At 37.4% G+C, this 24,172-nt stretch overlaps 1 pseudogene; it reads right to left on the bottom strand.

Annotated features, from left to right (window-relative positions):
- Window positions 1–24,172, bottom strand: part of LOC121677228 — a 56,435-nt pseudogene that overhangs the window by 17,017 nt on the left and 15,246 nt on the right.

The raw sequence follows: 24,172 nt of genomic DNA on the forward strand, positions 1-24,172 counted from the left end.
TTTCTAATATTTTATGGAAATCTTCCTAAAGTTTTTCAGCTACACTGAAAAATTAACTTTCAGTTCTTGCTGTTAACGTAAAATTTCCTCTGAATCCATTTCCAGAAAGCACCTCAAACAATGGTCAGTAAGAGAATCTGCACCCAAAAAAGTACTGTGACAATGTGCCTACTCGTTAACTCACTCAGGAATACTGGCCAGCTAAAGTAGCAGTATCCTGTATGCTGCTAGTATACTCTGGGATTTTGCTAAACATCACCATTCTGATGTTTTACCTGGTGTACAGCTTCCATAAGTGAGATCTCATCAATCTAAAAGCTAGAGAAAGTGAAAAAGTACAGAAATAAATTTCCTGAAAACTGTTAGGTGTCATATACTAAAACAAAGGCTTTGAATATTGTTTATTTAATTCTGTCAGACTTCTAGATTGACGTTACTAAGTCATTTTAGAGAAACATAATCTAAATCAAACAAAACATTAATGATGCAGGCAGAGAAGAAGCCACTGTTTGTTTAGTTCTGTGGGCCAATATTAACTTCAGATCAGAACCACCGAGTAAAGCTGGTACTGTCCAGAGAAACTCTCGGGTGTGGCTCTTCCTAGTTGCTGCACCCCTTTTGCTAATTTGGTGCAGTGTCACTGCATGACCTTTCTAGAGCCACACTCATCATCATTCCACTTGGGAGGCTAGTGCTGCAGCACCCAGTGGGGACACCGTTTCTTCTAATAAAAAGGAAGATGGTTTTCCATAAATAAATATTGAGTTGAGCCTTAACCCAGCTACTAGGAACAAAACAATTGTTATAATACATTTTTATCATTTATCTACTATTTGAGAATGAATTCATAAAAAGAACAGGAACAATGTCATGATCTAAACTGCCATTCAAAGTTATCAGTGTCTGGGGCTGGAGAGATGGCTGAGAGGTTAAGAGCACTGACTGCTCTTCCAGAGGTCCTGAGTTCAATTCCCAGCAACCACATGGTGGCTCACAGTCATCTGTAATGAAATCTGATGCCCTCTTCTGAAGGAATGTTGTATGTAAAATAAATAAATCTTTAAAAAGTTATCAGTGTCTATCTTCCTTTTAAAATGATGATGACTCACTTGTAGCATTGTTAGTGTTTGTCCCAAGCTGAAACTTGTAATGCTACTTGGGTCATTTAATAGAATGTCAGTCTGTAGGATGCAGAGACATTATATTAAATAACTTATTCCTAAATGTACTTAGACATGTGTTTGCACATTATAGGAATGAATCTAGTAACATAACTTATTGAAGCTTTTAAACCTTAGTTGTTTAGGACTATAAGTGAATGTAAATGACTTGTTCACATATTTGTTGAACCAGAAGAATATATGTGAAATTTAATATCAAATCTATTCTCAAATGTGAGAAAATAGGTGAACTTCCTTTGATTTGTGTATTTATATAGGTCTTTTAGTCTGTCATCAAAATGTTAGAAAGAAAAAGCAAACACAGAGAGTATAAAACTTGAGTAACTATTGTTTTTATGGGATTTCTGAGTGTAAATAAACAGGTCTCTGATTCTTTTGTCTTGTGTAATAGCTTTTGTTTCATCATATATTTTAGTTTTTTATTTGAAATAAATAAGTGAATAAATTAATTATTTAATGAATGAAAACCCAGCAGGAGGTAAAGGTTAACAACTGAGTTGTCACTTATAGCTGCTGAGAGAGGAAAATCAGTTTACTGCAGTAGAGTGACACTGGGTATATCAACCACTCCAGAACAGTCCTCAAGTGAGTAGTTGACAGTCTTTTTGTGTGTTATTTGGTTATAGTTTGGAGTTTGGGGGTGTGGTGGTTGTTATTTTCCTGTTGGTGAGGTTTTATTATGTTTCTTGGTTTAGAAGATTTTGCTTTTTTTGGTTTTTTGTTTTCTGAGAAAGCTTAAAGTTGGATGGATAGGGATGAAAAGAAGATTTGAAATGACTTGGGGAAGAATATAATTGAAATATACTTAAATTTAAATTTTCTTTTAAATAATAAAGATGTAATAAAAAACAAGAAGACAAGAAAAGAACTGGGAGGTGTTTATATTTTTAATGAACATGGGACTTATATTTTCTCATTACTACAACACTTACTATGCAAGCATGAGACTTTGGGAATCCTAGCTGGGTATGGTAGCATGTATTTTTAATATTTGTGGTGGGGAGGTGGAGAGAAGTGAATACTTCAAGCTTGCTTGTCAGCCTGGCTACACAAAATAGTGAGCACTAAGTTAAGTGAAAAACCCTGTGGCAAAACATAAGGTAGAAGCCATCTTCTAGCCTACACCTCTGGCAGAAGCCTCCTCTTCCCCCAGAGGTCAGCCCATGATCCTTAACCAATATGATACTGCCACCCACCCCACCTCCACTCACTCAGCATAAACCCAACGGCCTCTCCTCTCCTTGTCACCACATCCATGCCCATACCTGTGATAGAAGCTTCCATTTCCCCAAGGGTCAGGTCAGCATCCTGAATCCCAGGTAATTCTCTATATCCCCGGCACTCACCCAACATAACTCCAATTGTACCTCCTCTCTTCATCACCATAACCTCACCAACATCTATGGCAAAGCCTTCCACCCAACCGCAGACTAGTTCAGAATCCTGGTCTCCAGAAACCAGACCAGCATTCTGAACCCCAGGGACTAAGTCAACTCCCTGAAAACCAGGCAGAGGCTTCCTACCTCACCAGAAGCCAGGCCAGCATCTGAATTCCTGAAGACCCCAACCAGATTAGAGGGTATGTGCATATATAGCCAGAACTTCGGTCCCACACTTGGGCAGCAACCCCCTGCTGGACCAGAGGCCATTCAGGCCATCAGAAGTTCAGCTCCCAATGTGGGCAGAGAATCTCTACTCAACCACAGACCACAGGATTCAAGAAAGGAAACAGAAACCAAGGAATAAAACACCTACTAAACAAAGACAACGCCAGAGATTGGTGTCTAGATCTATAATCACTCCAAATCTAAATGCCTAAACCTAAGTGTAAGAACTCAAACAACAGCAGGCAGGGCCCTATATCACCATTAGAGCCCAGTCATCCCCCTACAGCAAGCCCAGAATATCCCAATACAGCAGAAGCACAAGAAAATAATCTTAAAACCAACTTTGTTATGATAAACTCCTATAAAGAAATCAAAGAAAGGACAACTAAAAAATTGGAGAAAATCAACAAATCCCTTAATGAGTGACAAGAAAACCAATGAAAAAATGGATAAAGAAAACAATTCAAGACATGAAAATCAAACAGGAAGCAATAAAGAAAACACAAACTGAGACAAATCAGGAAATGGAAAATCTGTATAAGCAAATAAGAACTACAGATGCAAGCATTATCAACAGAATTCAAGAGATGGAGGAGAGAATCTCAGGAATTGAAAATACAATAGAAGAAATAGATTTATTAGTCAAAGAAAATGTTAGAGCTAAGAAAAAAAGCTTCTAACACAAAACATCCAAGAAATCTGGAACACCATAGAAACACCAAACCTGAGAATACTAGGAACAGAAGAAAAAGCAGAATCCCAGCTCAAAAACATAGAGGATATATTTAACAAAAGCATAGAAGAAAATTTCCCTAACCTAAAGAAGGATTTGCCTATAAAGGTATAAGAACCTTACAGAACACTAAATAATGGGATCAGAAAAAAAGTCCCCATGTAGCATAATAATCAAGACATTAAATATACAGAACAACAAAAAAAAGAATATTAAAAGCTCAAGGATAAAAGGCCAAGTAACATATAATAAACTACTAAAGCCAAAATGGCCTGTATAAGTGGCTTGTAGACTCTGAGATACCATAGATACGAGTCCAGAATAATATACCAAGCAAAACTGTCAGTCACTTTAGATGGATGAAACTAAGCTGTTTCATGACAGAGTCAAATTTATGTATTCACAAAACCAGCCCTGCCTAACATACTAGAAGGGAAACTATAGCCCAAGGAAGTTTAACTACACACATACACATAAATGCAGGCACTAGATAATGTCACCCCAACAAAATCCAAAAAAGAAGCACACACACACACCACCACCACCACCACCACCACCACCACCACCACCACTACCAACAAGAATAAAAATAACAGGAATTAGCAATCACTGTTCATTATAGCCGAAATAACAACACACAAATTGTATTCATTTAAACACTGCCTGGCCCATTAGTTCTAGCCTCTTATTATCTAATTCTCACATCTTGCTTAATCCATTTCCAAGAATCTGTGTAACACCACGAGTGGTATCTTACCGGGCAAGATTCAGCATGTCTGACCTGGCGGCTGGCTCCATCGCGTCTGTCCCAGAGAGGAAAGGCATGACGATTGCCCGAGGCGTCTGTCTCACTCCCAGCATCGTGTTCTGTCTACTCCACCCACCTAAATCCTGCCCTATCAAAAAGCCAAGACAGTTTCTTTATTAACCAATAAGAGTCTTCCATCAAAGAATCACAAATCTAAACTTTTGTATATGAAAAACAGTCATTTCTACTTTAAATTTTCAGGGTATATACTCACTCATCAACAGTATCAACAGTTTTTTATTAAGTCATATCAGGAAATTGAGAGCAGACATGAATACAAAGAATTAATCATCACCTTTGATCATCAACTCATCCTAGTAAGAAAGGTATGTTAACCAGCAATAGCCAGCTGCCATTATTTTTGTTCCCTGACTTCAATGAGTGTCTTACTCAACTGTTTTTTTTTAATTTTTTAAAAAATCAATCTTTTGTCATTCTACATATCAATACCAGTTCCTACACCCTCTGCTCTTCTCATTCACTCTGCCTTCCCCTCACCCAACCCCCATCCACTCCTCAGAAAGAGTAAGGCTCCCCATGAAGAGTCAACAAAATCTAGCTCATTGCTTTGAGGCAGGACCAAGGCCCTCTCCAATATATCTAGGCTGAGCAAGGTATAGCTCCAAAAATAATGGGTTCCAAAAAGCCAGTTCAAGTAGTAGGGATAAATACTGGTTTTACTGCCAGTGGCCCAAGAGTCTCCCCCAACTATATAACTGTCACCACATTCAGAGAGCCTAGTTTTGTCCTATGCTGTTTCTTCACTGTCAGACCAGAGTTGGTGGGCTCCCATTAGCTCAGGTAGGCTGTTTCAGTGGATAACAGTGGGTATCCCATCATGATCTTGAGCTCTTTTTTTTGTATTCTCACTTTTCCACTCTTCAGCTGGACTTTTAGAGCTCAGTCCAGTGTTCTGCTGTAGATCTCTGCCTCTGCTTTCATCAGTTGTTGGATGAAGACTCTATGGTAAAATTTAAGACAGTCATCAATCTGACTACAGGGCAAGGCCAGTCAAACTACTCTCTCTACTATTGCTTAGTGATGGGGAACCTCAGCCAATCACATTAAGTTTTGGGCATGTTCCCCTTGGGCTAAAAGACACATATAAAACACCCATGTGTGCTTGTTTCACTCTCTTTGTTTTCCTGTGCCCCTAAATAGCTGGAACCCTAGTTTTGTAAGTTCCCTTCTTCCCTTTATTAAAGCTGAATATTTTATATTAAAGCTAGTCTGGTTAATTTTAACCACCAATCGATCATGCCCTTACAGCTTAGGGTCTTAGCTGGGATTATCTATGTAGATTCCTGGGACTTTCTTTAGTGCAAGGTTTCTTGTTAGCCCCACAATGACTTCCTTAAACAAGATATCTCTTTTCTGGCTCTCTGTCTCTGTTTACCCCCCATCTCTATCATCCTGTTTCCTCAAGTTTTTCTCTCCCTTCCCTATCTCCCCTCCTCCCTTTTCACACTCTCTTCTTCCCCTAACCCCCATTCTCCCATTTTTTTTTCAGGAGAATGTTGTCTATTTCCCCTTCCCAGGGGGATCTATATATGTTTTTCTTATGGTTCTCTTTGTTATTTAGTTTTTCTGGGGTCTTGGACTATGAGATACCATCTTACATCAGTCAGAATGGTTAAGATCAAAACACCAATGATAGCTTATGCTGGAGAGGATGTGGAGTAAGGGGAACACTCCTCCATTGCTGATGAAAATGCAAACCTGTGCAGCCACTTTGTCTTTGTTCTGCCAATACCTTAACCAGGTATAAGAGACACCAGACATTTCCATGCCACAATCACTGGACAGGAGCAAAGAGACCAACCATGCCACCATGTGGCCAGCACCCAGCCTTCTCAGGTTTCCCCCCAAAGATGACATCCACAAATAAGCAGGAAGAAGTCTTAAGAATCCGCCACCCCAATTCCTTCCATCTGTGGTGTCTAATCTCCCATTTTTTATTATAAAAAAGAGGTGGGAGTGTAATGCTGTCTCTTTAAGAGACAAGCCACGCCCTCTCCCTGAAGCCTCTCTCTCTCCATCACCATCTTGGCTCTCTCTCAGTTCCCTCTCTATTCCCCTCCTCTCACTCCCTTCTCCTTTTTTTCCTTCCCCTCCATAACCCAGCTAATAAATATCTAACATTATTTTACATGATATGCCTGTCTCTCTCGTCTGCCCACCACAGTCTCATGGAGACCTGCCGTGTGGTCTCATGCACTATCCCTTCTTGGGACTGCCGCTTTTAGGACCCCAGCAGCTTGCAGCAAACCCATCTGCATGGTGTGCCTATCTGTCTGCCCCTTACCCACCCACCACCCACACGGCTAGTCACAGGGGATGCCCCAGGGGACCAGCCACCTTGGTTTGTGGACCTGCTGCTGGTCTCAACCCAGCAGCAAGCTTCCAGGGACCCACAGCAAATCCATAACAACCCTGAGATGAGTTCTCACTTGCTTTTTTTAGTTGCACTGAGATATGAATGCTATCTTCTACCAACCTTATGATTCCACTCTATAACCAAGACCAATATGAACTTCACTTAAAGTAAAATGTGTATCTCTAAATAGGGACCATTACTTTCTCCTGGGCCAAATTTTCCGATAAGAATGGTGGATGTGGTTCACTTTATTTTATTTCCCGCTGCACTTCCTACTCCATCTCAGCTTATATACAGAATGTTTCCTGCCTGTGGGATCATAGAGAAAGAAACAAGGAAAAAGAAATTACTTACTATTTGTACTCTTTAACACTGGCATCTGTCCTCTAATATTATTAAAAAAAAACAAACCTATACTTCCTATCCTGGAATTATGTTGAGCTCACTGGTCATCTTGATTTATTGGAAAAGTAGATAGGATAAAGGCCCTTAAAGATGTCCACTTAGAATTATATTGCCATCCCTTCCTGAGAAAGTTGGGAATCTATCTACTTCAATCTATCTATCACTCTTGGACATATACTCAAAGGATGCTTCATCCTTCCACAAGGACACTGGTTCAACTATGTTCATTGCTGCTCTATTCATAACAACCAGAAACTCATAACAACCTAGATGTTCCTCAAAAAAGAATGGATAAAAATAAAGAAAATGTATAAAGTATAAAAATAGAAAAGATGTGATACATTTACACAATAGATTATTACTCAGCTGTTAAAAAAATACATCATGAAATTTGCAGGCAAATATATGAAACTAGAAAAAAACATACTGAGTAAGGTAACCCAAAAACAGAAATATAAACATGGTATCTATTCACTGATATGTGGACATTAGCTATTAAATAAATGATAACCAACCTAAAATCCATAGATCTAGAGAAGCTGGTTATAGAGGAAATATTATGGGAGGGCACACAGATCTCCCTCGAAAGGTGAAATGATATAGATTTTATAGGTGTACAGTGGGGGCATGGGAATGGAATGATCAGGTGGGGAGAGGGAGAATATATAGTGTTGAGGAGGAGAACATTGGAAGAGACCAATGGAATTGAGGGGCATTTGAGAGATGATATGGAAACCTAGTACAGTGGAAGTTTCCTAAAATGTATGAAGTCAGTTCTAATGAGGTCTCCCAAATAATGTAGGAGACAGAGTCCTAACTGCCCATCTCTTATCACAAAACAAGGTCTCCGGACTGGGACTTGGTTGTGTTCAGTTGAGTTGTTGGTCAAGGGGGTCCCATGTAAATCCTCAAACAATTCATGCTGATGACAAGACAATGTTTTGTTCACAAAAATGACAGCAGGGACCCATTACTGATGAAAACACATATACATCTCATTGAACATGTACTGAACTGGTGCCTACATGGATACTTACCCCTATATTCTAGTGTCTTTGGTGCAGAAAGGTACTCTGCAGACTACCAAAACCTTTGACCTACAATCTGTTATGCTTGCAGAATATGCTAAGGTAAGGCTGGCACAGAACTTTTGATAGTAACCAGAAAAAAACTGATTTGACTTAAAGCTCACTCCACAAGATGGAACCCATACCAGACACGGTATGGGTAGCCAAGAACCAGACACTACATAGTCCAGAGACCTAAAGTAAAGACAAACACTCATGGCCATCAAAACAGCTATCAGTAAAATGATTCCTAATTATATTCTGCTATATTCATAGATCAGTGCCTTATCCTACCATCATCAGAGAAGCTTCCTCCTTCAGCAAAAGGGGCCAGATGCAGAGACTCACAGTCAGACATTATGCTGAGACACAGTCTTTGCAAAACACAGCTTTAAATAGATATCTCATCAAATCCCTCCCCCCAGAGCTCAGGGAACTCTGCAGAAGAGGAGGTAAAAGAGTATAAGTGTCAGAGGGGATGGAGAACATTAGAAGAGCATGGTCCTCTGAATCAACTAAGCAATGTTCATATGAACTCATAGAAACTAAACTAAAGCACCAAACACAGGGTAGACTTGGGTCTGCACCAGGAGACTGCATCTAAAAGGTCACCCTGTGTATAAAAAGGGACTTTAAACTTGGACTTCTGGATATTATTAAAACTACTAAGATTGAGACCAGATCATATTGTTCAGCACTTACTGCTCATACAGAGGGCCTGAGTTCAGTTCCCGTTGCTCACATAGCAATTTGTAGTTTCCCTAACCTCAGTTCCAAGGGATGTCATGCCTTCTGACCTCATTGGACATCAAGCATGCATGTAGTGAATATACATGCATACAGGCAAAGCATTCATATGTATAAAATAAAAACAAAACAAATCTTTAAAAATAGTCTAAGAATAAAGTGAGTTTGCATTAGTTTATTTGTTGTTATTAGTTTATTAACTAATAATTACATTATTGGAAGAAATATCACTTGGTCAAAGGTGATGGCACTTTCTATGTTTAAATTTGCTGGTATTTGTTGAGTGACTTTGCACTTATAGATGTTTATTTTGTGATGTTTTTAATTATCATGCTTACATTGATACTTTTGTCATTATAATAAAAATTTATAGAATGAAGTCATATATGTTCATTCTATAGAAATTTTAAAGAATTTATTATTTTTCAAACAAGTGGGGAAAAACAAAAAATAAAGTGGGCTTCTAATAGAAAGAATAGGAAGAATATGAAAAAGAAAACAGACATTTGGATTTGGAATTTTCTAAATTACTGTAGATGTCTTTTTAGATACAAATAGAGACATACATGAGGAACAGTTTATTTCACAGGAAATTGTGATAACTAGAAATTTGAGAAGGTCCACCATTATTCTGGGTACTTTACCTTGTCAAGAGCTCTGACTACTGTTTGTGACTAGTGAAGTGATGCTGGGGCCTTAAGCTAGTACTTCAACTGAAAGATCTGAGTAGTTAAGTATATAAAACATTTTTCTATTTCTGGTATTCCATCCTTATTGTTTTATTCTGTCATTCCAACATATTTTGTTTCAGCTACTATATACCACATTTAATGAATTGTGTTTCATGCCTATGTATTTTAGCAGTGAGTATGGGTGGAGAGAAAATTGTAGCATTACAATGCTGTAGTAATTCCTGCAGCCAGTAGCCTTTAAGTTATCTGCCCACTTGAACGGAGCCTCATATACTATATATGCTGATGTAAAGTGTGCATCCAAGGTCTCTTTTCCAGCTGTGGCATTTGGTTGCTGTTCCCTGTTCAAGAAGAGCATTGTGATCTGTGAGTCTACCCCTAAATAAATAACCTCCTATTATATTCAATTCTGAACTAGTGTGGGATTTCTTTTAAGCATTCTTCTTTATGCCAGTATAGTTCTAAGAATTACATGCAATTACTGAATTAATTATCAGATACAAATGTTATCCCAATTATATACAATGCTGATATGTATTTTTCACAAATATCAAGTAACTTGTCTCTAAATTCTTTCTGAAACAAATGCCAACATGGTTTAAGAAAGAACCACTTGCTTAAAAGTCATCAATATTACAAAAATGTCCATGAATTTGGATGTGGATATGAAAAAAGGGTTTTCAATTTTTTCAACAGAACTTGGAACAAATATCCAATTTATTAAAATAAGTTTTTAAAAATGGTTAAGAGAAGCTATGTTGTAAGACATCTGAATATGTATGTATGAATGTATGTATATATGTATGTATCCATACTGTGACCTATACCATTACCATAATGTTACAGAATTAAAGACCAGTTCACATTATATGTCTCTCTCTCTCTCTCACTGCAAGTGGAATTATATTTGGAAATCAAGCTTCTGTGATTAGTTTTATTGGTAACAAGAATAATAAATTATGCCCTTACACATTGGCAATAAATAACCCCAGTTTAAAAAATACTATGTTAAAAATATTATGTTGGAAAAATAGGGTTTTTAGACGTGATATAAAAGCATAAGATGTGGAAATTTCTTGTCTTATTCATGTTGTCCCAGGGTCAGCTCGAGAATCCTTTTACAGAAGCAAAAATTCCCTAGATACAAAAGGCCATGAAACAAAGGAAGGACAGAGTTTTGAAGGCACAGTGATGACAATAACTCTAAAAGTGAAGAAAGCAGCCACAGCCAAGGGGCACAAATGCTAGTATCACCACCACTACTCCCCCCAAAAGTCATATTCTCCCATCATGGTTTGAGACTGTTGATCTCTAGAAGTGCAACAAATAAATAAATAAATGTTATTTTAAGTCACTGTGAAAATGTGTTGCAGCAGTACAGGACACTAGTACTACTGCTAATTCTGACATAGTCATTGCTCTCAGACAGATGACAAAATCCTTTCTGTATTGCTTGATACCTTCCTAGGCATTTACACAATCATCCCTATGTTATGGGAATCTTTCCCTTCAGAATCCTTTTTTTTTTCTCTAGAGTTTTTTCAAGTAATAAGATACAAACTTTGATGGACTAGATAAGACAAAAGCAAGGATCTTATTAGATACAGATTTCTTCTGTTGGCACAGTATGATTCAGCTGCATTCTTATCCTTCATCTTTCTCTGATATTAAATACCAGAAAATTGATAAGACTGTCCTCAGAAACACTCTCACAAGAGCTAAGGTGAAATAGGTACTCCATTTCCTCAACCAACTTTGGCAAAGATCATGACTTTTAATCTCTTCAATCTCAGCTTAAGAAAATAATTTCCAAAATTCTTTTTAGCTTATGTGAGCTAACTCCTAGCTTAGGAACATTAGAGACTCTTCTTGGTGGCAGGATGGAAACAGATTAATGGCTTCTATTGCAGCATAAATCAGACTATCAGAGGTAAATGAAGGGCAAATAGCTCTGAAGTCACTGGGAAAGTTTAACTTTAGAGGATGCACCAGTGTAGCAGCAGGCCACTTGGTCGCTTGTTCATTTTGCAGCCTCCCAGACCTAAAATAACCACAGAGAAACTGTATTAATTAAATCACTGTTTGTCCCATTAGCTCTACCTTCTTATTGGCTAACTCTTACATATTAATTTAACCCATTTCTATTAATCTATATCACCATTAGGTTGTGGCCTACCAGCAAAGTTTCAGCACATCTATCTCTGGCAGTGGATCCATAGTGTCCCCTGACTCCACCCTTCTATCTCCCAACATTCAGTCAAATCCTCCCCACCTAAGTTCTGCCTTATCAAGAGGCCAAAGCAGTTTTTTATTCATTAATTATAATCACAGCATACAAAGGGGACTCCCAAATCACTTCCTTTTTCTGTTTAAATAAAAAAAGGTTTTAACTTTAACATAGTAAAATTGCATATAACAAAACAGGTATCAAGCAAGAATCATGGTTACAATATTTCTACTTTATTTTTATCATAACTAAGGAAAACTATAACTATAACTATCTATTTATTCTTCAATACCATCAAAGACTCCAGAAGGATATAATATTACCTAAGTAAACAGGAAATACATTGTAAACAACTTCCAAAATTCTGAAAATGACAGAGACATCTTGCTGCCTGAACAGTTACCCAAAGCTTTTCTGTATCATTGGGGCATCCATCTTCAGCCTACAGGCCCATAGTGTCTGGAAGACTTTTCCATGAAGGAGGAAATTTCAAAGAGAGTTCAGTTACTTTCTTCTTCCTTCTTGATCCTGCAGAATGTCTCACAGACTCTTTTCTGGGAAGAGGGAAACTCCCTCTAAAGTCCTGTTCAGACACAGAAAAAACAAGATGTAACCATGCCACTGAAAAAGGTACTGAGCCATGTGGCTAACACAGATAAGAATAATGGGATAATGTAAGTTATAAGAGTTAATAAGAAGCCTGAGCTAATGGGCCAATCAGTTTATAGTTAATGTAGACCTCTGTGTGATTTCTCTGGGACTAAATGGCTGGGGAACCAGGCAGACAGAAAACCCATCAACACTCTTTCATGAAGCAGGAACCCTGAATGATCATCTAACCTTTAGGCAAGTTCAGCAGTCCTTCAGATCCTGCATGTCCATGTCCAATTAAGCAGTCCAAGCAAGAACAGTTTCTTGCCCAAGTGGCTAAGGAATCTCTTTGACACTCACCATCTGTTTGAAGTAGTTTGGTGCTGCCAGGAGCATATGTGTCTCACCATCATGTAAAGCCCTAAGTTCTTAAACATTTCAAATGCCATATTGTGTAGTTTTTGAAAGGTTTGAAAAATGCCCATCTGTCTGAAATATATCTCTATAAATCTAGAAAATCTAACTAACATGACTTCAAGCTTGACTATTATAGATTATACTATTATTAGACTATTATCTATTAACCTAACATTACATTTTTAAATGAACTACACAATCACAGTACCTTAATCAAGAGCAGAAATATACATATAACAAAATTTACCTTAAATTTGTATCAATAAACAAAGGCCTATAACAATGCAAATTTCTATAGCATATCCCCATTTAAATGTAAACAAATATTTATAGGCAATATTTGGGAATATGGGCAAAGTTATCTCCAAATTTCTTACTGCTATTTATTGGGTGAAGTAATTTTTAAGTGTATTTTTAGGGCGTTCATGATGACTTTTCAGGGGACCTTGGTCCATGAAGCCATATTGGTCTGGAAGCAATTCACAGGTTCTCATCTTCTGTGGAAACAAGAGAAGAACCTCTTTTTCAAAACAACATATCCTTAGACCCAAATTTGGAAGTCATGATACCTTTATAAATACATGATGGTTTAGTGTAGCAGCCCATACAATGAAATGTCTCTCTGTACTTAGCTACTTCACAGTCAAAGAATTCAAAGAAAACACAATAATATACATAATCCAGATTCTCTGTGAATTTTCCATTTTTCATGTGTCATTTTTCTTTACTCCTTTTAATCTATGGCTGTAGTCTGTCTCTTTAAAGTCTACTTTTTAAAATGATTTAGTTCTTTTACAACTCTCTATACTCCTTTCCTTCTTTCTCCTAAGCCTACGTACATTTATCCAACATTGTGACCCATTATAGGTCTTTTTATCTGAATTTGTCTTTGTTGCATATCTGTAATTCTTTACTGTCCACGAGTGCTTTTTAAAAAGCTAAGTGGGTCTTCAAAACTTAAACTGCACCATTGCTAGGGGGAAATACAGAAGTTCCTGCTTGCTTGCCCAGTCTAAACCTTAAGTTGCACCATTATTATGGTGTATGTTGTACTTCCTGCTCGCTCCACACTGTCTAGCATAGTGGAGCTGCTCACAGCCTCTGAGAGACATGCACAGTCCCCCATCGCTGGGCACACAGCTGTTCCATGCTACCATTAAGCAAGCTGCAGTAGTCTGCTCACAAACTGCACTCAAATTCTACATCTCCTGAAAGAGCCAGAGGTCGCGCTAGCACCATGACCCAGAAAGCCTTCATTTTAAAATGGTGTGTTTTTTTCTGCTGCTGCTGCTGCTGCTGCTGAGTCAGGAAAAATCCCTCTTTACAAAAACTGTAAAGCATGCTGCCAGCAAACAGCAAGAAGCTATGTTAAACGCTGTATTTTTCTTTTGATTAGAATTCTTTTTCAAGCCCTCTCAGATTTTATATGGATTTAGTTGTCCCCACATTGGGCACGAATTTGTAGCAGCAGGCTGCTTGGCTGATTGTTCATTTCCAGGCTGCCCAGACCCAAAATAACCACACAGAAACTATAATAATTAAATAACTGCTTGGCCCATTAGCTCTAGATTCTTATTGGCTAGTCTTACATCTTAATTTAACCCATTTCTATTAATCTGTATATCACCACGAGGTTGTGGCCTATCAGCAAAGTTTCAGAACATCCATCTCCAGCGAAGGATCCATGGAATATCCTGACTCCACCCTTCTTTCTCCCAGCATTCAGTTCAATCCTCCTGCCACCATTCTGCCCTATCAACAGGCCAAGACAGTTTCTGTATTCATTAATGGTAATTATGGCACACAGGGGATTTCCACATCACACCATTTACTTGTATTGTTGCTGTTACAAAATGCCCAGAAAAAAACAACCTAAGGGAGAAAGCATTTATTTAAGGACATAACTTCTAATGGCAGGGTAGGAATAGCATAGGAGTTAGAGGAACCTTTCCATTCTGGAAACAGTGATAAATGGATGGTAGTGTTTGATTTGCTTTCTATTTGTGAGGAATCTAATCCATTGAATGGTGCTGCCCATCTCAACTAAACCAATCTAGAAAATCCCTCACAACCATGCCCAAAGGTTTACCTCCTGGATGACTATATATTCTGCCATTTTGAAAATCAATATAAACCATAGCAGAAGGGTGGAGTTTTAAAACAATAACTAAACACAAATGTAACCAGAATTACTGAGCAGTTACCTTCAGAGTGTGAAACTGAGTCATGTTAGGAATGATATTCATGGTGATAGCCACTATGATGGCTTGGAGTCAGCAACAAGGAAGACAGATCCATTATTGTAGCTTGACTTTAAAAATGCCAAGTGCAATAGGGCTGATTGTAGTTAAAGTAGAAAGTTAAAATTCTAAAACTAAAATGTCTGAGTGGAATCTAACATCTACATCATATTTCTCCCCTTCCATGGGATCATATGATGCCTGTTCTGTGGCAATAGTAACAATAGCACACAATTGTAGAATAATGCATCCCTGTGTCAGTGATAGTATAGATTTTGTACATACGTGACTGAATTCAATGTTAATCAAAACCCTGTTGAGAAAATTGTGGTTTATGAATATTTAGTTAACTTGGCAAACCTTAGGGCTAACCACTAGCAGAAAACAAATTCAAAATAACACAGGTGAAGTTTCTATTCCCACACCTATAGCACCTCCATGAAGTAGGCATATATGCCATTTTCCTCAATGTCATAAGGTCAGTGTGCCAGAGTAATTATCAAGACCTCTTGATTTATAGAACTTTATTTTTTAACTTTATGGGAAATTTTATGTTCTTTAATCATCTACACACATGAAATCCTTCAATAAAATTCCAACAGAACAATGTGTTTACTAATTAGAATATTTTACATATCAATCTCAGTTTCCACTCCTTCCCTTCCCTCCACATTCTTCACCTCCTCCCCCATCCACTCCTCAGAGAGGGCAAGGCTTCCCATGGTGATATATAAAATGAAAAAAATAGTTTTAAATTTTTTAAAACTAAAATAAATAAATAAATTTGTAAGAGATTGTACCATACCACCCATACCCATAGGATGGTTCACAAGTAGGGCATGGGCTGGAGATTAAAACACACACATACACACACACACACAGCCCTGCCCTGCCATCAGAAACTCATGAGAGTCTTGTGGTCAGAACAGCTTCAAGCACAGAAATACAAGCTGTTCGCTCCAGCAGGCAAAGGGTCATAGAAAATTCATGGTCTGAGGGTCTGCAGTCCCAATAAGAGATTGATTGATATTGACCAAATAAAGAATATTTAAATTTTTGCTATTCAGTGATATTTCTTAATGTCATCAGATAGTTCATCTCTTCCTAAGAGGAATTTTCACAAGCAAACTGGATAATTAAGGAGATTATTTATGACTTTTGCTGTTGAAAATTCTGGTATAAAACAATAATAATGAATAAAAATAAATTATCAATAATAAAGGGTTAGTTTTCCATGTCCTTGAAAAGTTGTGTGAATCTGTGGATCTCTAGACAAGGAAGATAATTTAGAGGAGCATAGAGAGGCAGAGAGGCTATGTCCTGAGTCTAGGGGATCAGTATGGACAGAGCAGGTCAGCAGCAGGAACATCTGATTAAAAAAATCACCTGGCTCCCCACTAAAGCTTAGTCAAAACCATCAGAGACATAAGACAGTATCTGAAGGAACTGTGTAAGTTACCAAGGTCAAGTTCTACAGTTTACATTTACATTATTGTCAGAGGAGACATCTCCATGAAAGCATCCAGCCCATCTCTTCCTGACAGAAGTAATACCAATGTCATGAGACTGCTGTGTTCCCATTCTGTCATTCTTCCTGCCCAAATGCACATTAAATTGGGTATGAGATGGCAGTTCCAACTGAACAATCAACTACACACTAATGCTTGGCACTGAGGTAAGACAAAGTACAATGAGGGTAGGATTTTGTCCTAAAGCCCATAGTAAGGAAACAAAACTTTGAGAATGTGAATTTGAACATTCAACATGCTCTTCCCTGTTAAGTTTTTACTTTACCTAAAGGCTAGCGACTCTTGAAATGTTCTAACATTATTTTTCATCCACATGTGAAATCAAGTGACAGCTCTCCTGTCAGTTTGCTTGAGAACCTCTGAGACTGAGAAATTTGCCAGCTGTTGAGAGTTGTTCTTCCCACCATGACCACAACCCTGACGGGACATAGAAATCTGTAATAATAAATAGCCATGCAAAGGTCACTTTGTCTTAATTTTCTACAGCTTGTGAATAAGAACTATTCTTCGGAGCTCTAAATCCCAAAGCACCAGCTGCACAATTAAAATGCATTATCCTTCCCACCACCAGGTAGCAATTGCCAGGTACTTCCTGAAGTTAAGCATTTGTGATTTGTGTCTTTTCCTTTGACTTTTAATCAGATATTTTTAGTTTACTGGAGGAAAAAAAAAGAAAACAGTTTGAAATATTTTTGTAAAGCCTTCTGATTTAAGAATTTTATTCTGATGTGTCCTTACCTTGATGATTAACTTTTACAGAGCAACTGAATTATGTACTGTGACTTGTTAAGAATGAATTGAATCACACGGCAACTACAAGAAGTTGTAGGGTATTTCCTGTTTTGGAAGAGGTTGTTAAGAGTGAATGTAAGAAAAATCACACCAGTTAATTATGAACAAACAATACGCTTGGCTTTATTCATCTAGTAAAGACATTGCTTGCTAAATTCTATCAGTTTCATCTTTGTCTGATCAGACTCCAAAATTGTCAGTTTCCAGACTTCAAAGGAGAGTAGTGGCAAAATCATCAGGTTCCAGAGGCTTCTCTCTTAAATCATCACATTAAGGGTCCAAATCATTAAAATTAAACTACCCTTGAGCCCTTGAAAGTGAGTTAAGGAGTTGAATGGCTAACAAGAAGAACAATTCAAACAGAAGTCGAAGAGCTTGGGAACAGTTCAGTATTGTCTTTCCAGCTCTTCTTGGCATTTCTGTAACAAGGAGCTAAGAGTCGATTAAGTTGTTCTGCTAATGTATTCTTTCATGCATATTTCATGCTTTAGGTGGATAAAAGTTCTAAGGGTTTAATGGGTTTATAGACACCTGATTTTGGATATAGACCAATTTATGTCTGCAAATGCTAATGAAAAATACTATTACTCTAACGTATATGAAATCTCACATAACAATAAAAAGAAAGGTTGCTTTGCAGGACAATAATTAACTTACCAAAGATCTCAACATTTCTTGTTATGTTAAAATTTAAGGGAAGAAAATATTGATGTGATACAATATGAGTATGTCAGAAGAATATTTCTGTATAGGAAAGGGTGGGCCATTGTTTAGATGTGCTATTCAAGTTAACCTCTGTGTAGCTGCTTGATCCCTAGATAATTTTAGCTGTTCATGTCAGAGGCACACTTCCCACTGCTATTTCTCTGATAATATGGTCCAGGCATCTTTCATACTCTGATTGGAAGGTTCCCTGGGGAATTGTAGAACCAATTACATGATCATACTCCCAGCGGTGTGGCAATACATTTCAATTTACAAATTAGGTCACAGAGTCACCAAGAGGTCAGATGACACAGTCAGCCTTGATAGTATTCTGTTCTGGTTTAGTGTCTACCCCACAGGCTCAGAGCATTACATCCAGGGCTTTACTCAAACAAAAATTGAAATTAAATAAAGATTATGAATAATTTATGCAAGATTTTATGGAATTTAGTAGTGTTACTAATGAAAACTTTCCACGACTTCACAACTTTTTTTTGTTAAGAAAGCTTAAGTTGATTTGTGCAGAGATCTAGTCATGTATCTAAACTTCTGTCATTATCTTAGACTATGATAGTATACAAAGGTGAATTTTAAGCATCAAAATTATCTTTTATTACTATTACATTTATATTAGTACAATATAATAATATGATACATATTTACAATCTAATATATAACATTACTTGTAATAGTATGTACTAAAATCGCATAATTACATATAATATTGCAATATACAAAATATGATATGATATATAGAATATTATAAAAGTGTAACACCCGATTCTGTGTTACCCCCTCGGTACAGTTCGTGCGCCACTGTACCATACGCGAGTCGGACAAGGGCCTGGAGATTGAAAGAACACACAAAGAGACCTGGGTCATTCGGAAGGAGATCAGCCGAATGCCGTTTATTTAGCCTTGGGGAAAATCTTATATTTATATATTGCCCAAGGAATTCCACCCAGGCAGGTGGGAAATTACCAGATCTAACTGCTGCACAAGGACTTCCACCTAGGCAGGTGGGAAATTACCATACCAACAATAGAATCAACAATGCCCTACAACAAATCACCAGGCAGGCGGGGCAGAGGGAGCACAGGAACAAACAAAATGCTTAGTCATCTGACCAAAAACTGTCCTCAAGATGAGCCCCAGGAACAAGGGCAGACCTGGGCCCTACATAAAAGTATCCTAAATATAAATTATTATAAATATATAATCATATTTATAATTATATTTCAATTATTCTAATAACATGCTTCTTCCAAAGAAAACTATTTCTTTAAAGAGATGAAATTAACAAATTCCATTGTTCATTCTAGGTTCAAGATCACTATTATGAGATTCTTCAGTTACTCTATCAGGGTATAAATATGGACTACGTAAAGACCAAATATGTTTCTATGCCCTGAGAACCACATGAATACCCCAGGAGTGTTTACTTCTGCTAACACCTGTGGAAACAAGCATACGCAAGGCTGTGACTCCAGGATGATGATGAAAAGGCAGCTATACCCGAATAAGATAAGATGTGGCTACAAAGCTACATGCAGGAGCAGGCCCAGCCCCATAGAACCTTAGACATTGGGCAAAGCTAAGTACAGGAGCAGGCACAATCCTGCAGAGCTTTCTAGTTTGTTTTTTACTCTTAGAGGTCCCACCACCCAGCTCCCAAATAAATACATGAATACATATTCTTTCTTATGAATGCCCAACCTAGCTTGGCTTGTTTATAGCCAACTTTCTAACGTAAATTCTCCCATTTCTCTTTAACTACCTTTTGCCTCTAGGCTTTTTATTTTTCTTTATTTCATATATCTTTCTTTCCTTTTTATTCCATGGTTGACTGTGTGACTGGGTGGCTGGCCACTGGCATTCTCATCTCCTTATTCTTTTCTTTCTCCATGTTCTCTTCCCTAGATTTCTCTTCCTATTTATTCTCTGCCTATCAGCCCCGCCTTTTTCTCTCCCCTGCCTAGCTATGGGACATTCAACTCTTTATTAGCTCAATCAGGTGCTTTAAGCAGGCAAAGTAACCCAGCTTTACAAAGTTAAACAAATGCAACATAAAAGAATGCAACACATCTTTGCATCATTAAGTAACTATTCCACAGCATAAACAAATGTAACACATTTTAAACTAATATTGCACAACAGAGCTTCACACACTGAAGTTCTCAGGTAAGAAAGTACAGCCAGAGCATGGGTAAGACAACAGCTGGCATAGTGGTTATTTTCCGTAGATAGTACCCTATCAGTAGGCTGTGAATGAAACTCTGGGGAAGGAGGAGCCATGCTGATGCCTGAACCAAAATCCAACTCAATGGGAAAGCGAGACAGACCAGAAACCTGTTTGACTTGTACAGAGATACCATACTGACTTCTTACATGCCTGGACTACATAGCTGGCAAAATGACTTTTACTAGAAGAAAAATTTTGTGCTTCAGATTATGAAATCATGTTTTAATACTTTCTCTGCCATGTTAATACACGATCTTTATAAATTAGAGACAATCCTTCAGTTTGTATCTCAAAATTGTTTATGGTTGTATTAGTTGCATATGGTTGCTGTTTTATACTGCCACAGCACTTTTGATTTAAGAGCATATCTCTTTTTTATGTTTTTGTTATGAAGTTGAGAGTCAGATACCCACATTGGTTGGACTCACCAAACTTTTATTAAGATATTTGGCAGTACTGTGTACCATTAGCAGCTCCATGTGTTTTGCAGCTTAGAAGGGCCTCTGAAACTCTTGGCTTGGTCCTCTCTGGCATCTTCACAGCCAGCAGCATACTACTGCCAAGATCTTTTGCCTCTGGTTGCTTTGCTGTTTCTATAACTCCTCCTGCTCATAAGGATATGGTGATTATACTGTAAACTTTGGAGTGAGTCCTGACAGTCTCTCCTCCTTACCATCCTCAATCACAGCTGCAAAATTCATTGTACCACATCTGAAAGAGTAAACTATATAAAGAAAGTCAGCATATACCTACAGAAAAATACCATTGAGGCCAATGTAAGACTCAATGTTACATATACAGGAAGGTTTCAATATATAAAAATACTAAAAATTAAGATTTTAAAATTCTGATATTTGAAATTATATTTTGAATAAATGATATTTTAATTGATTGGGTCTCTTTATTTCACTGTAAATTGCACTCTGACTGTCTCTGAGTGCCTATGTCTTCCTGCCTCAACTTCCCAAATGTTGAGACAATAGGCATTATGCCTCCATGTTCTATATTCATCATTCAACCTTTATATTTGTCATTCATTTTAAGTTCATGATGTAAAACAGAAGTAATGTGCTTTATAAACAGTATTTGTGCTAATTACCTAATTAAAAATTTAAAAATTCCAAGCCTCATCATATTCTTTATATATACCCAAAGCAACCTGTCATTGCTAATGGGCACTGTGTCCACCTTACTTTTGGCCCAATAATCACAGCAATTTCAAAGACAAATCTAAATTTTCCTTGATATTCACATCACACAGTGTTTGAGAGTATTTTCCAGTGGTACCATACTCAGGGACTTGACTTATACTATGTGCCACTTTACTGAGGTGAATTCTGGAACCCTATGGAGATTTAATTTCATGGATTGTAAAAGCACATTTCATTGTAGACAAATTGAGAGTATCAATTTGTCTTTGAGAGAAAAAGAAGTGCATGAGCTTTTATGCAGGTTTCACAGAACCCTCATTTACCGGCTATGTTGCCCCTAATATATATCGTTAAATGGCCCAGTAGTTGTTGAATTTTTCAGATCCATTTTTTTCATCCAAAACCTTTGAGCAGTTCTATATCAAATAAGAAAATTATAATTAAACATTTCTGGAGCATCATTTTCCAGGCAAGTACAAAGAAATATCCCAATTTCAGTAAGAGGAACAAAACCTGTTACTGATTCAGAAGCACAAAGCCAAATACAATTGCATATTTTGAATGTTTTACAACTGCTAATTCTTTGGTACTAATCATAGTAATCACTGAGCAAAGAAAACACTTGCCTTCCTACTTTAGTATGAGAAGCCAAGAAGTTTCTGACATACCAATAAAACATTTACACTTTGAAATTATTTATCATGGAATATTTCCAAAAATTTGTATGTAGTCATTAATAAGATTTTGCTGTTTATTTGTGCCCCAAAAATATATTTTCCTATAAGGAATCTCCAGAGGTGAAAAAATAAAAATTTTGCCAGCAACTATATTATCTACTCAAAACTCAATTTCTCTGAAGATTCTCAGGAAAATGAAAATATATTTTCTTCTATGTGTATAATTTATTCTATGATCCCCAGTTCATGACTTTTCTTTTTTTTGAATTGTGATTTTCCATAGTGTCTAGTGGTAGTGTTATTAAAATAAAGGAAAATTAAAGTACATATCAAAGTTATTTAACAAATGAAATTAAAAGCATCAAGAAACAAGAAATATCACAGAAAACATTTAGAATGAAAGCACAGATGGAATTTTTAGAAAGACATAGAAGCACAAATAGAGTAAATATTCTTTCTAAAGATTGAGGCAAATTGACTGCCATTTGAGTTTGCATAGGAAGAGGGTGGTAAGAAATGAAAGGAAGTAAATATGAACATATTCTCTCCAGATGCTTCAGTTAGAGTTATGCCCCTGGTTCCCTAAGGAAGCCAGTTTAGATGAGATAACCTCTCAGAAATAGTCATGTTTCAATGAGGGGTGGAGGCAGTGGTGGAGGTGGCAGGCTTGATTGTGCTAGGAAATTTAAAAAATTGCTGCAGGAGCTCCTTCCAAAGCTCCTTCAACGAATAGCTTTTACGATACCAGCCCACTTGGGCATGATCTATTTGGCTTGAAAAAGTAGCTTGCTTTGGAATCCACTTCCAGCTACCAGACTATTTTCCTGGTTGTGAAGAGGGCTGTCGTCTAGGATGGTGATCTGTAAGTTTTTCCCTTTAAATAAATAACCCTTTTATTAATCATATTTCCAAACTGGTGTGGGATTGTTTTGTGACTTACTTCATTTAAAAATGAACTCTAGAAGTGGATTGGCTGTTAAAGGAGCATGTCAGCAAGCACTTGACCTGAGTTTGTCCATCCAGGATTCACACCATGAGTTAAAAAGAACTGAAAAAGTGACACCTGCAAACTGTCTTTGAGATCCACATTTATGTTGTGGTGTGCACCCACCTGCCAACACACACATACACACACACACACAACAACAACAACAACAACAACAACAACAAATAAAAGTAAATTTTTAAAAGAAGTAACTATTAAATAATTTGAGGGGACACAGGTGTCATGTGACAATGCTCAGGGGTAGATGTAAGCAAACATCTACTTACTTCAGATAAGGAACTGATGATAGACAAAAGTAAGGAATACCTCCAAGTTCAGCTTGGTGAACTAATGAGTTTACTGAGTTTCTTTACAGGAATATGAGTAAAGAGTTACCTACAGGGACAGAAATGACTTACAACACCTGCGTCTCTAAATCATATCCAAGCTAGTGACAGATCAAGAAACTTTGAAACCTAGAATATACTACAAAAGATACAAGTAGTTCAATAGTTCCAGGCAGGTCATCTGCTGTGGTAGATTGAATTCAATTGGCCCCCATAATCTCACAGGAGATAGCACTATTATGAGGTATGGCTTTGCTGGAGTGGGTATGGCTTTGTTGGAGGAAGTGTGTCATTGTGGGGTTAGATTTGAGGTTTCCTATGCTCAGAATACCACCCAGTGTCAATAGGACTCTCAGCGACTACTCCAGCCCCAAATCTGCCTGAATCCTGCCATACTCAACACAGTGATGATAATGGAGTGAACCTCTGAAACTATAAGAGAAAGCCCTTGTTGTGGGAGGATGCTTGTTTGTTCCTGGCTGCTCAGCTCTGAAATAATAATACAAAAACAATATGATTCACAATACTGTTTGGCCAATAGCTTAAGTGCATTACTGGCTAACTCATATCTGAAATTAACCCATCTCCATTAATCTGCGTATCGCCACGAGGCTGTGGCTTACTGAGTAAAGTTCCTGCATCTGTATCTGGT

The sequence above is a fragment of the Arvicola amphibius genome, chromosome 6, assembly GCF_903992535.2.
Source record: "Arvicola amphibius chromosome 6, mArvAmp1.2, whole genome shotgun sequence".
NCBI classification, from domain to species: Eukaryota; Metazoa; Chordata; class Mammalia; order Rodentia; family Cricetidae; genus Arvicola; species Arvicola amphibius.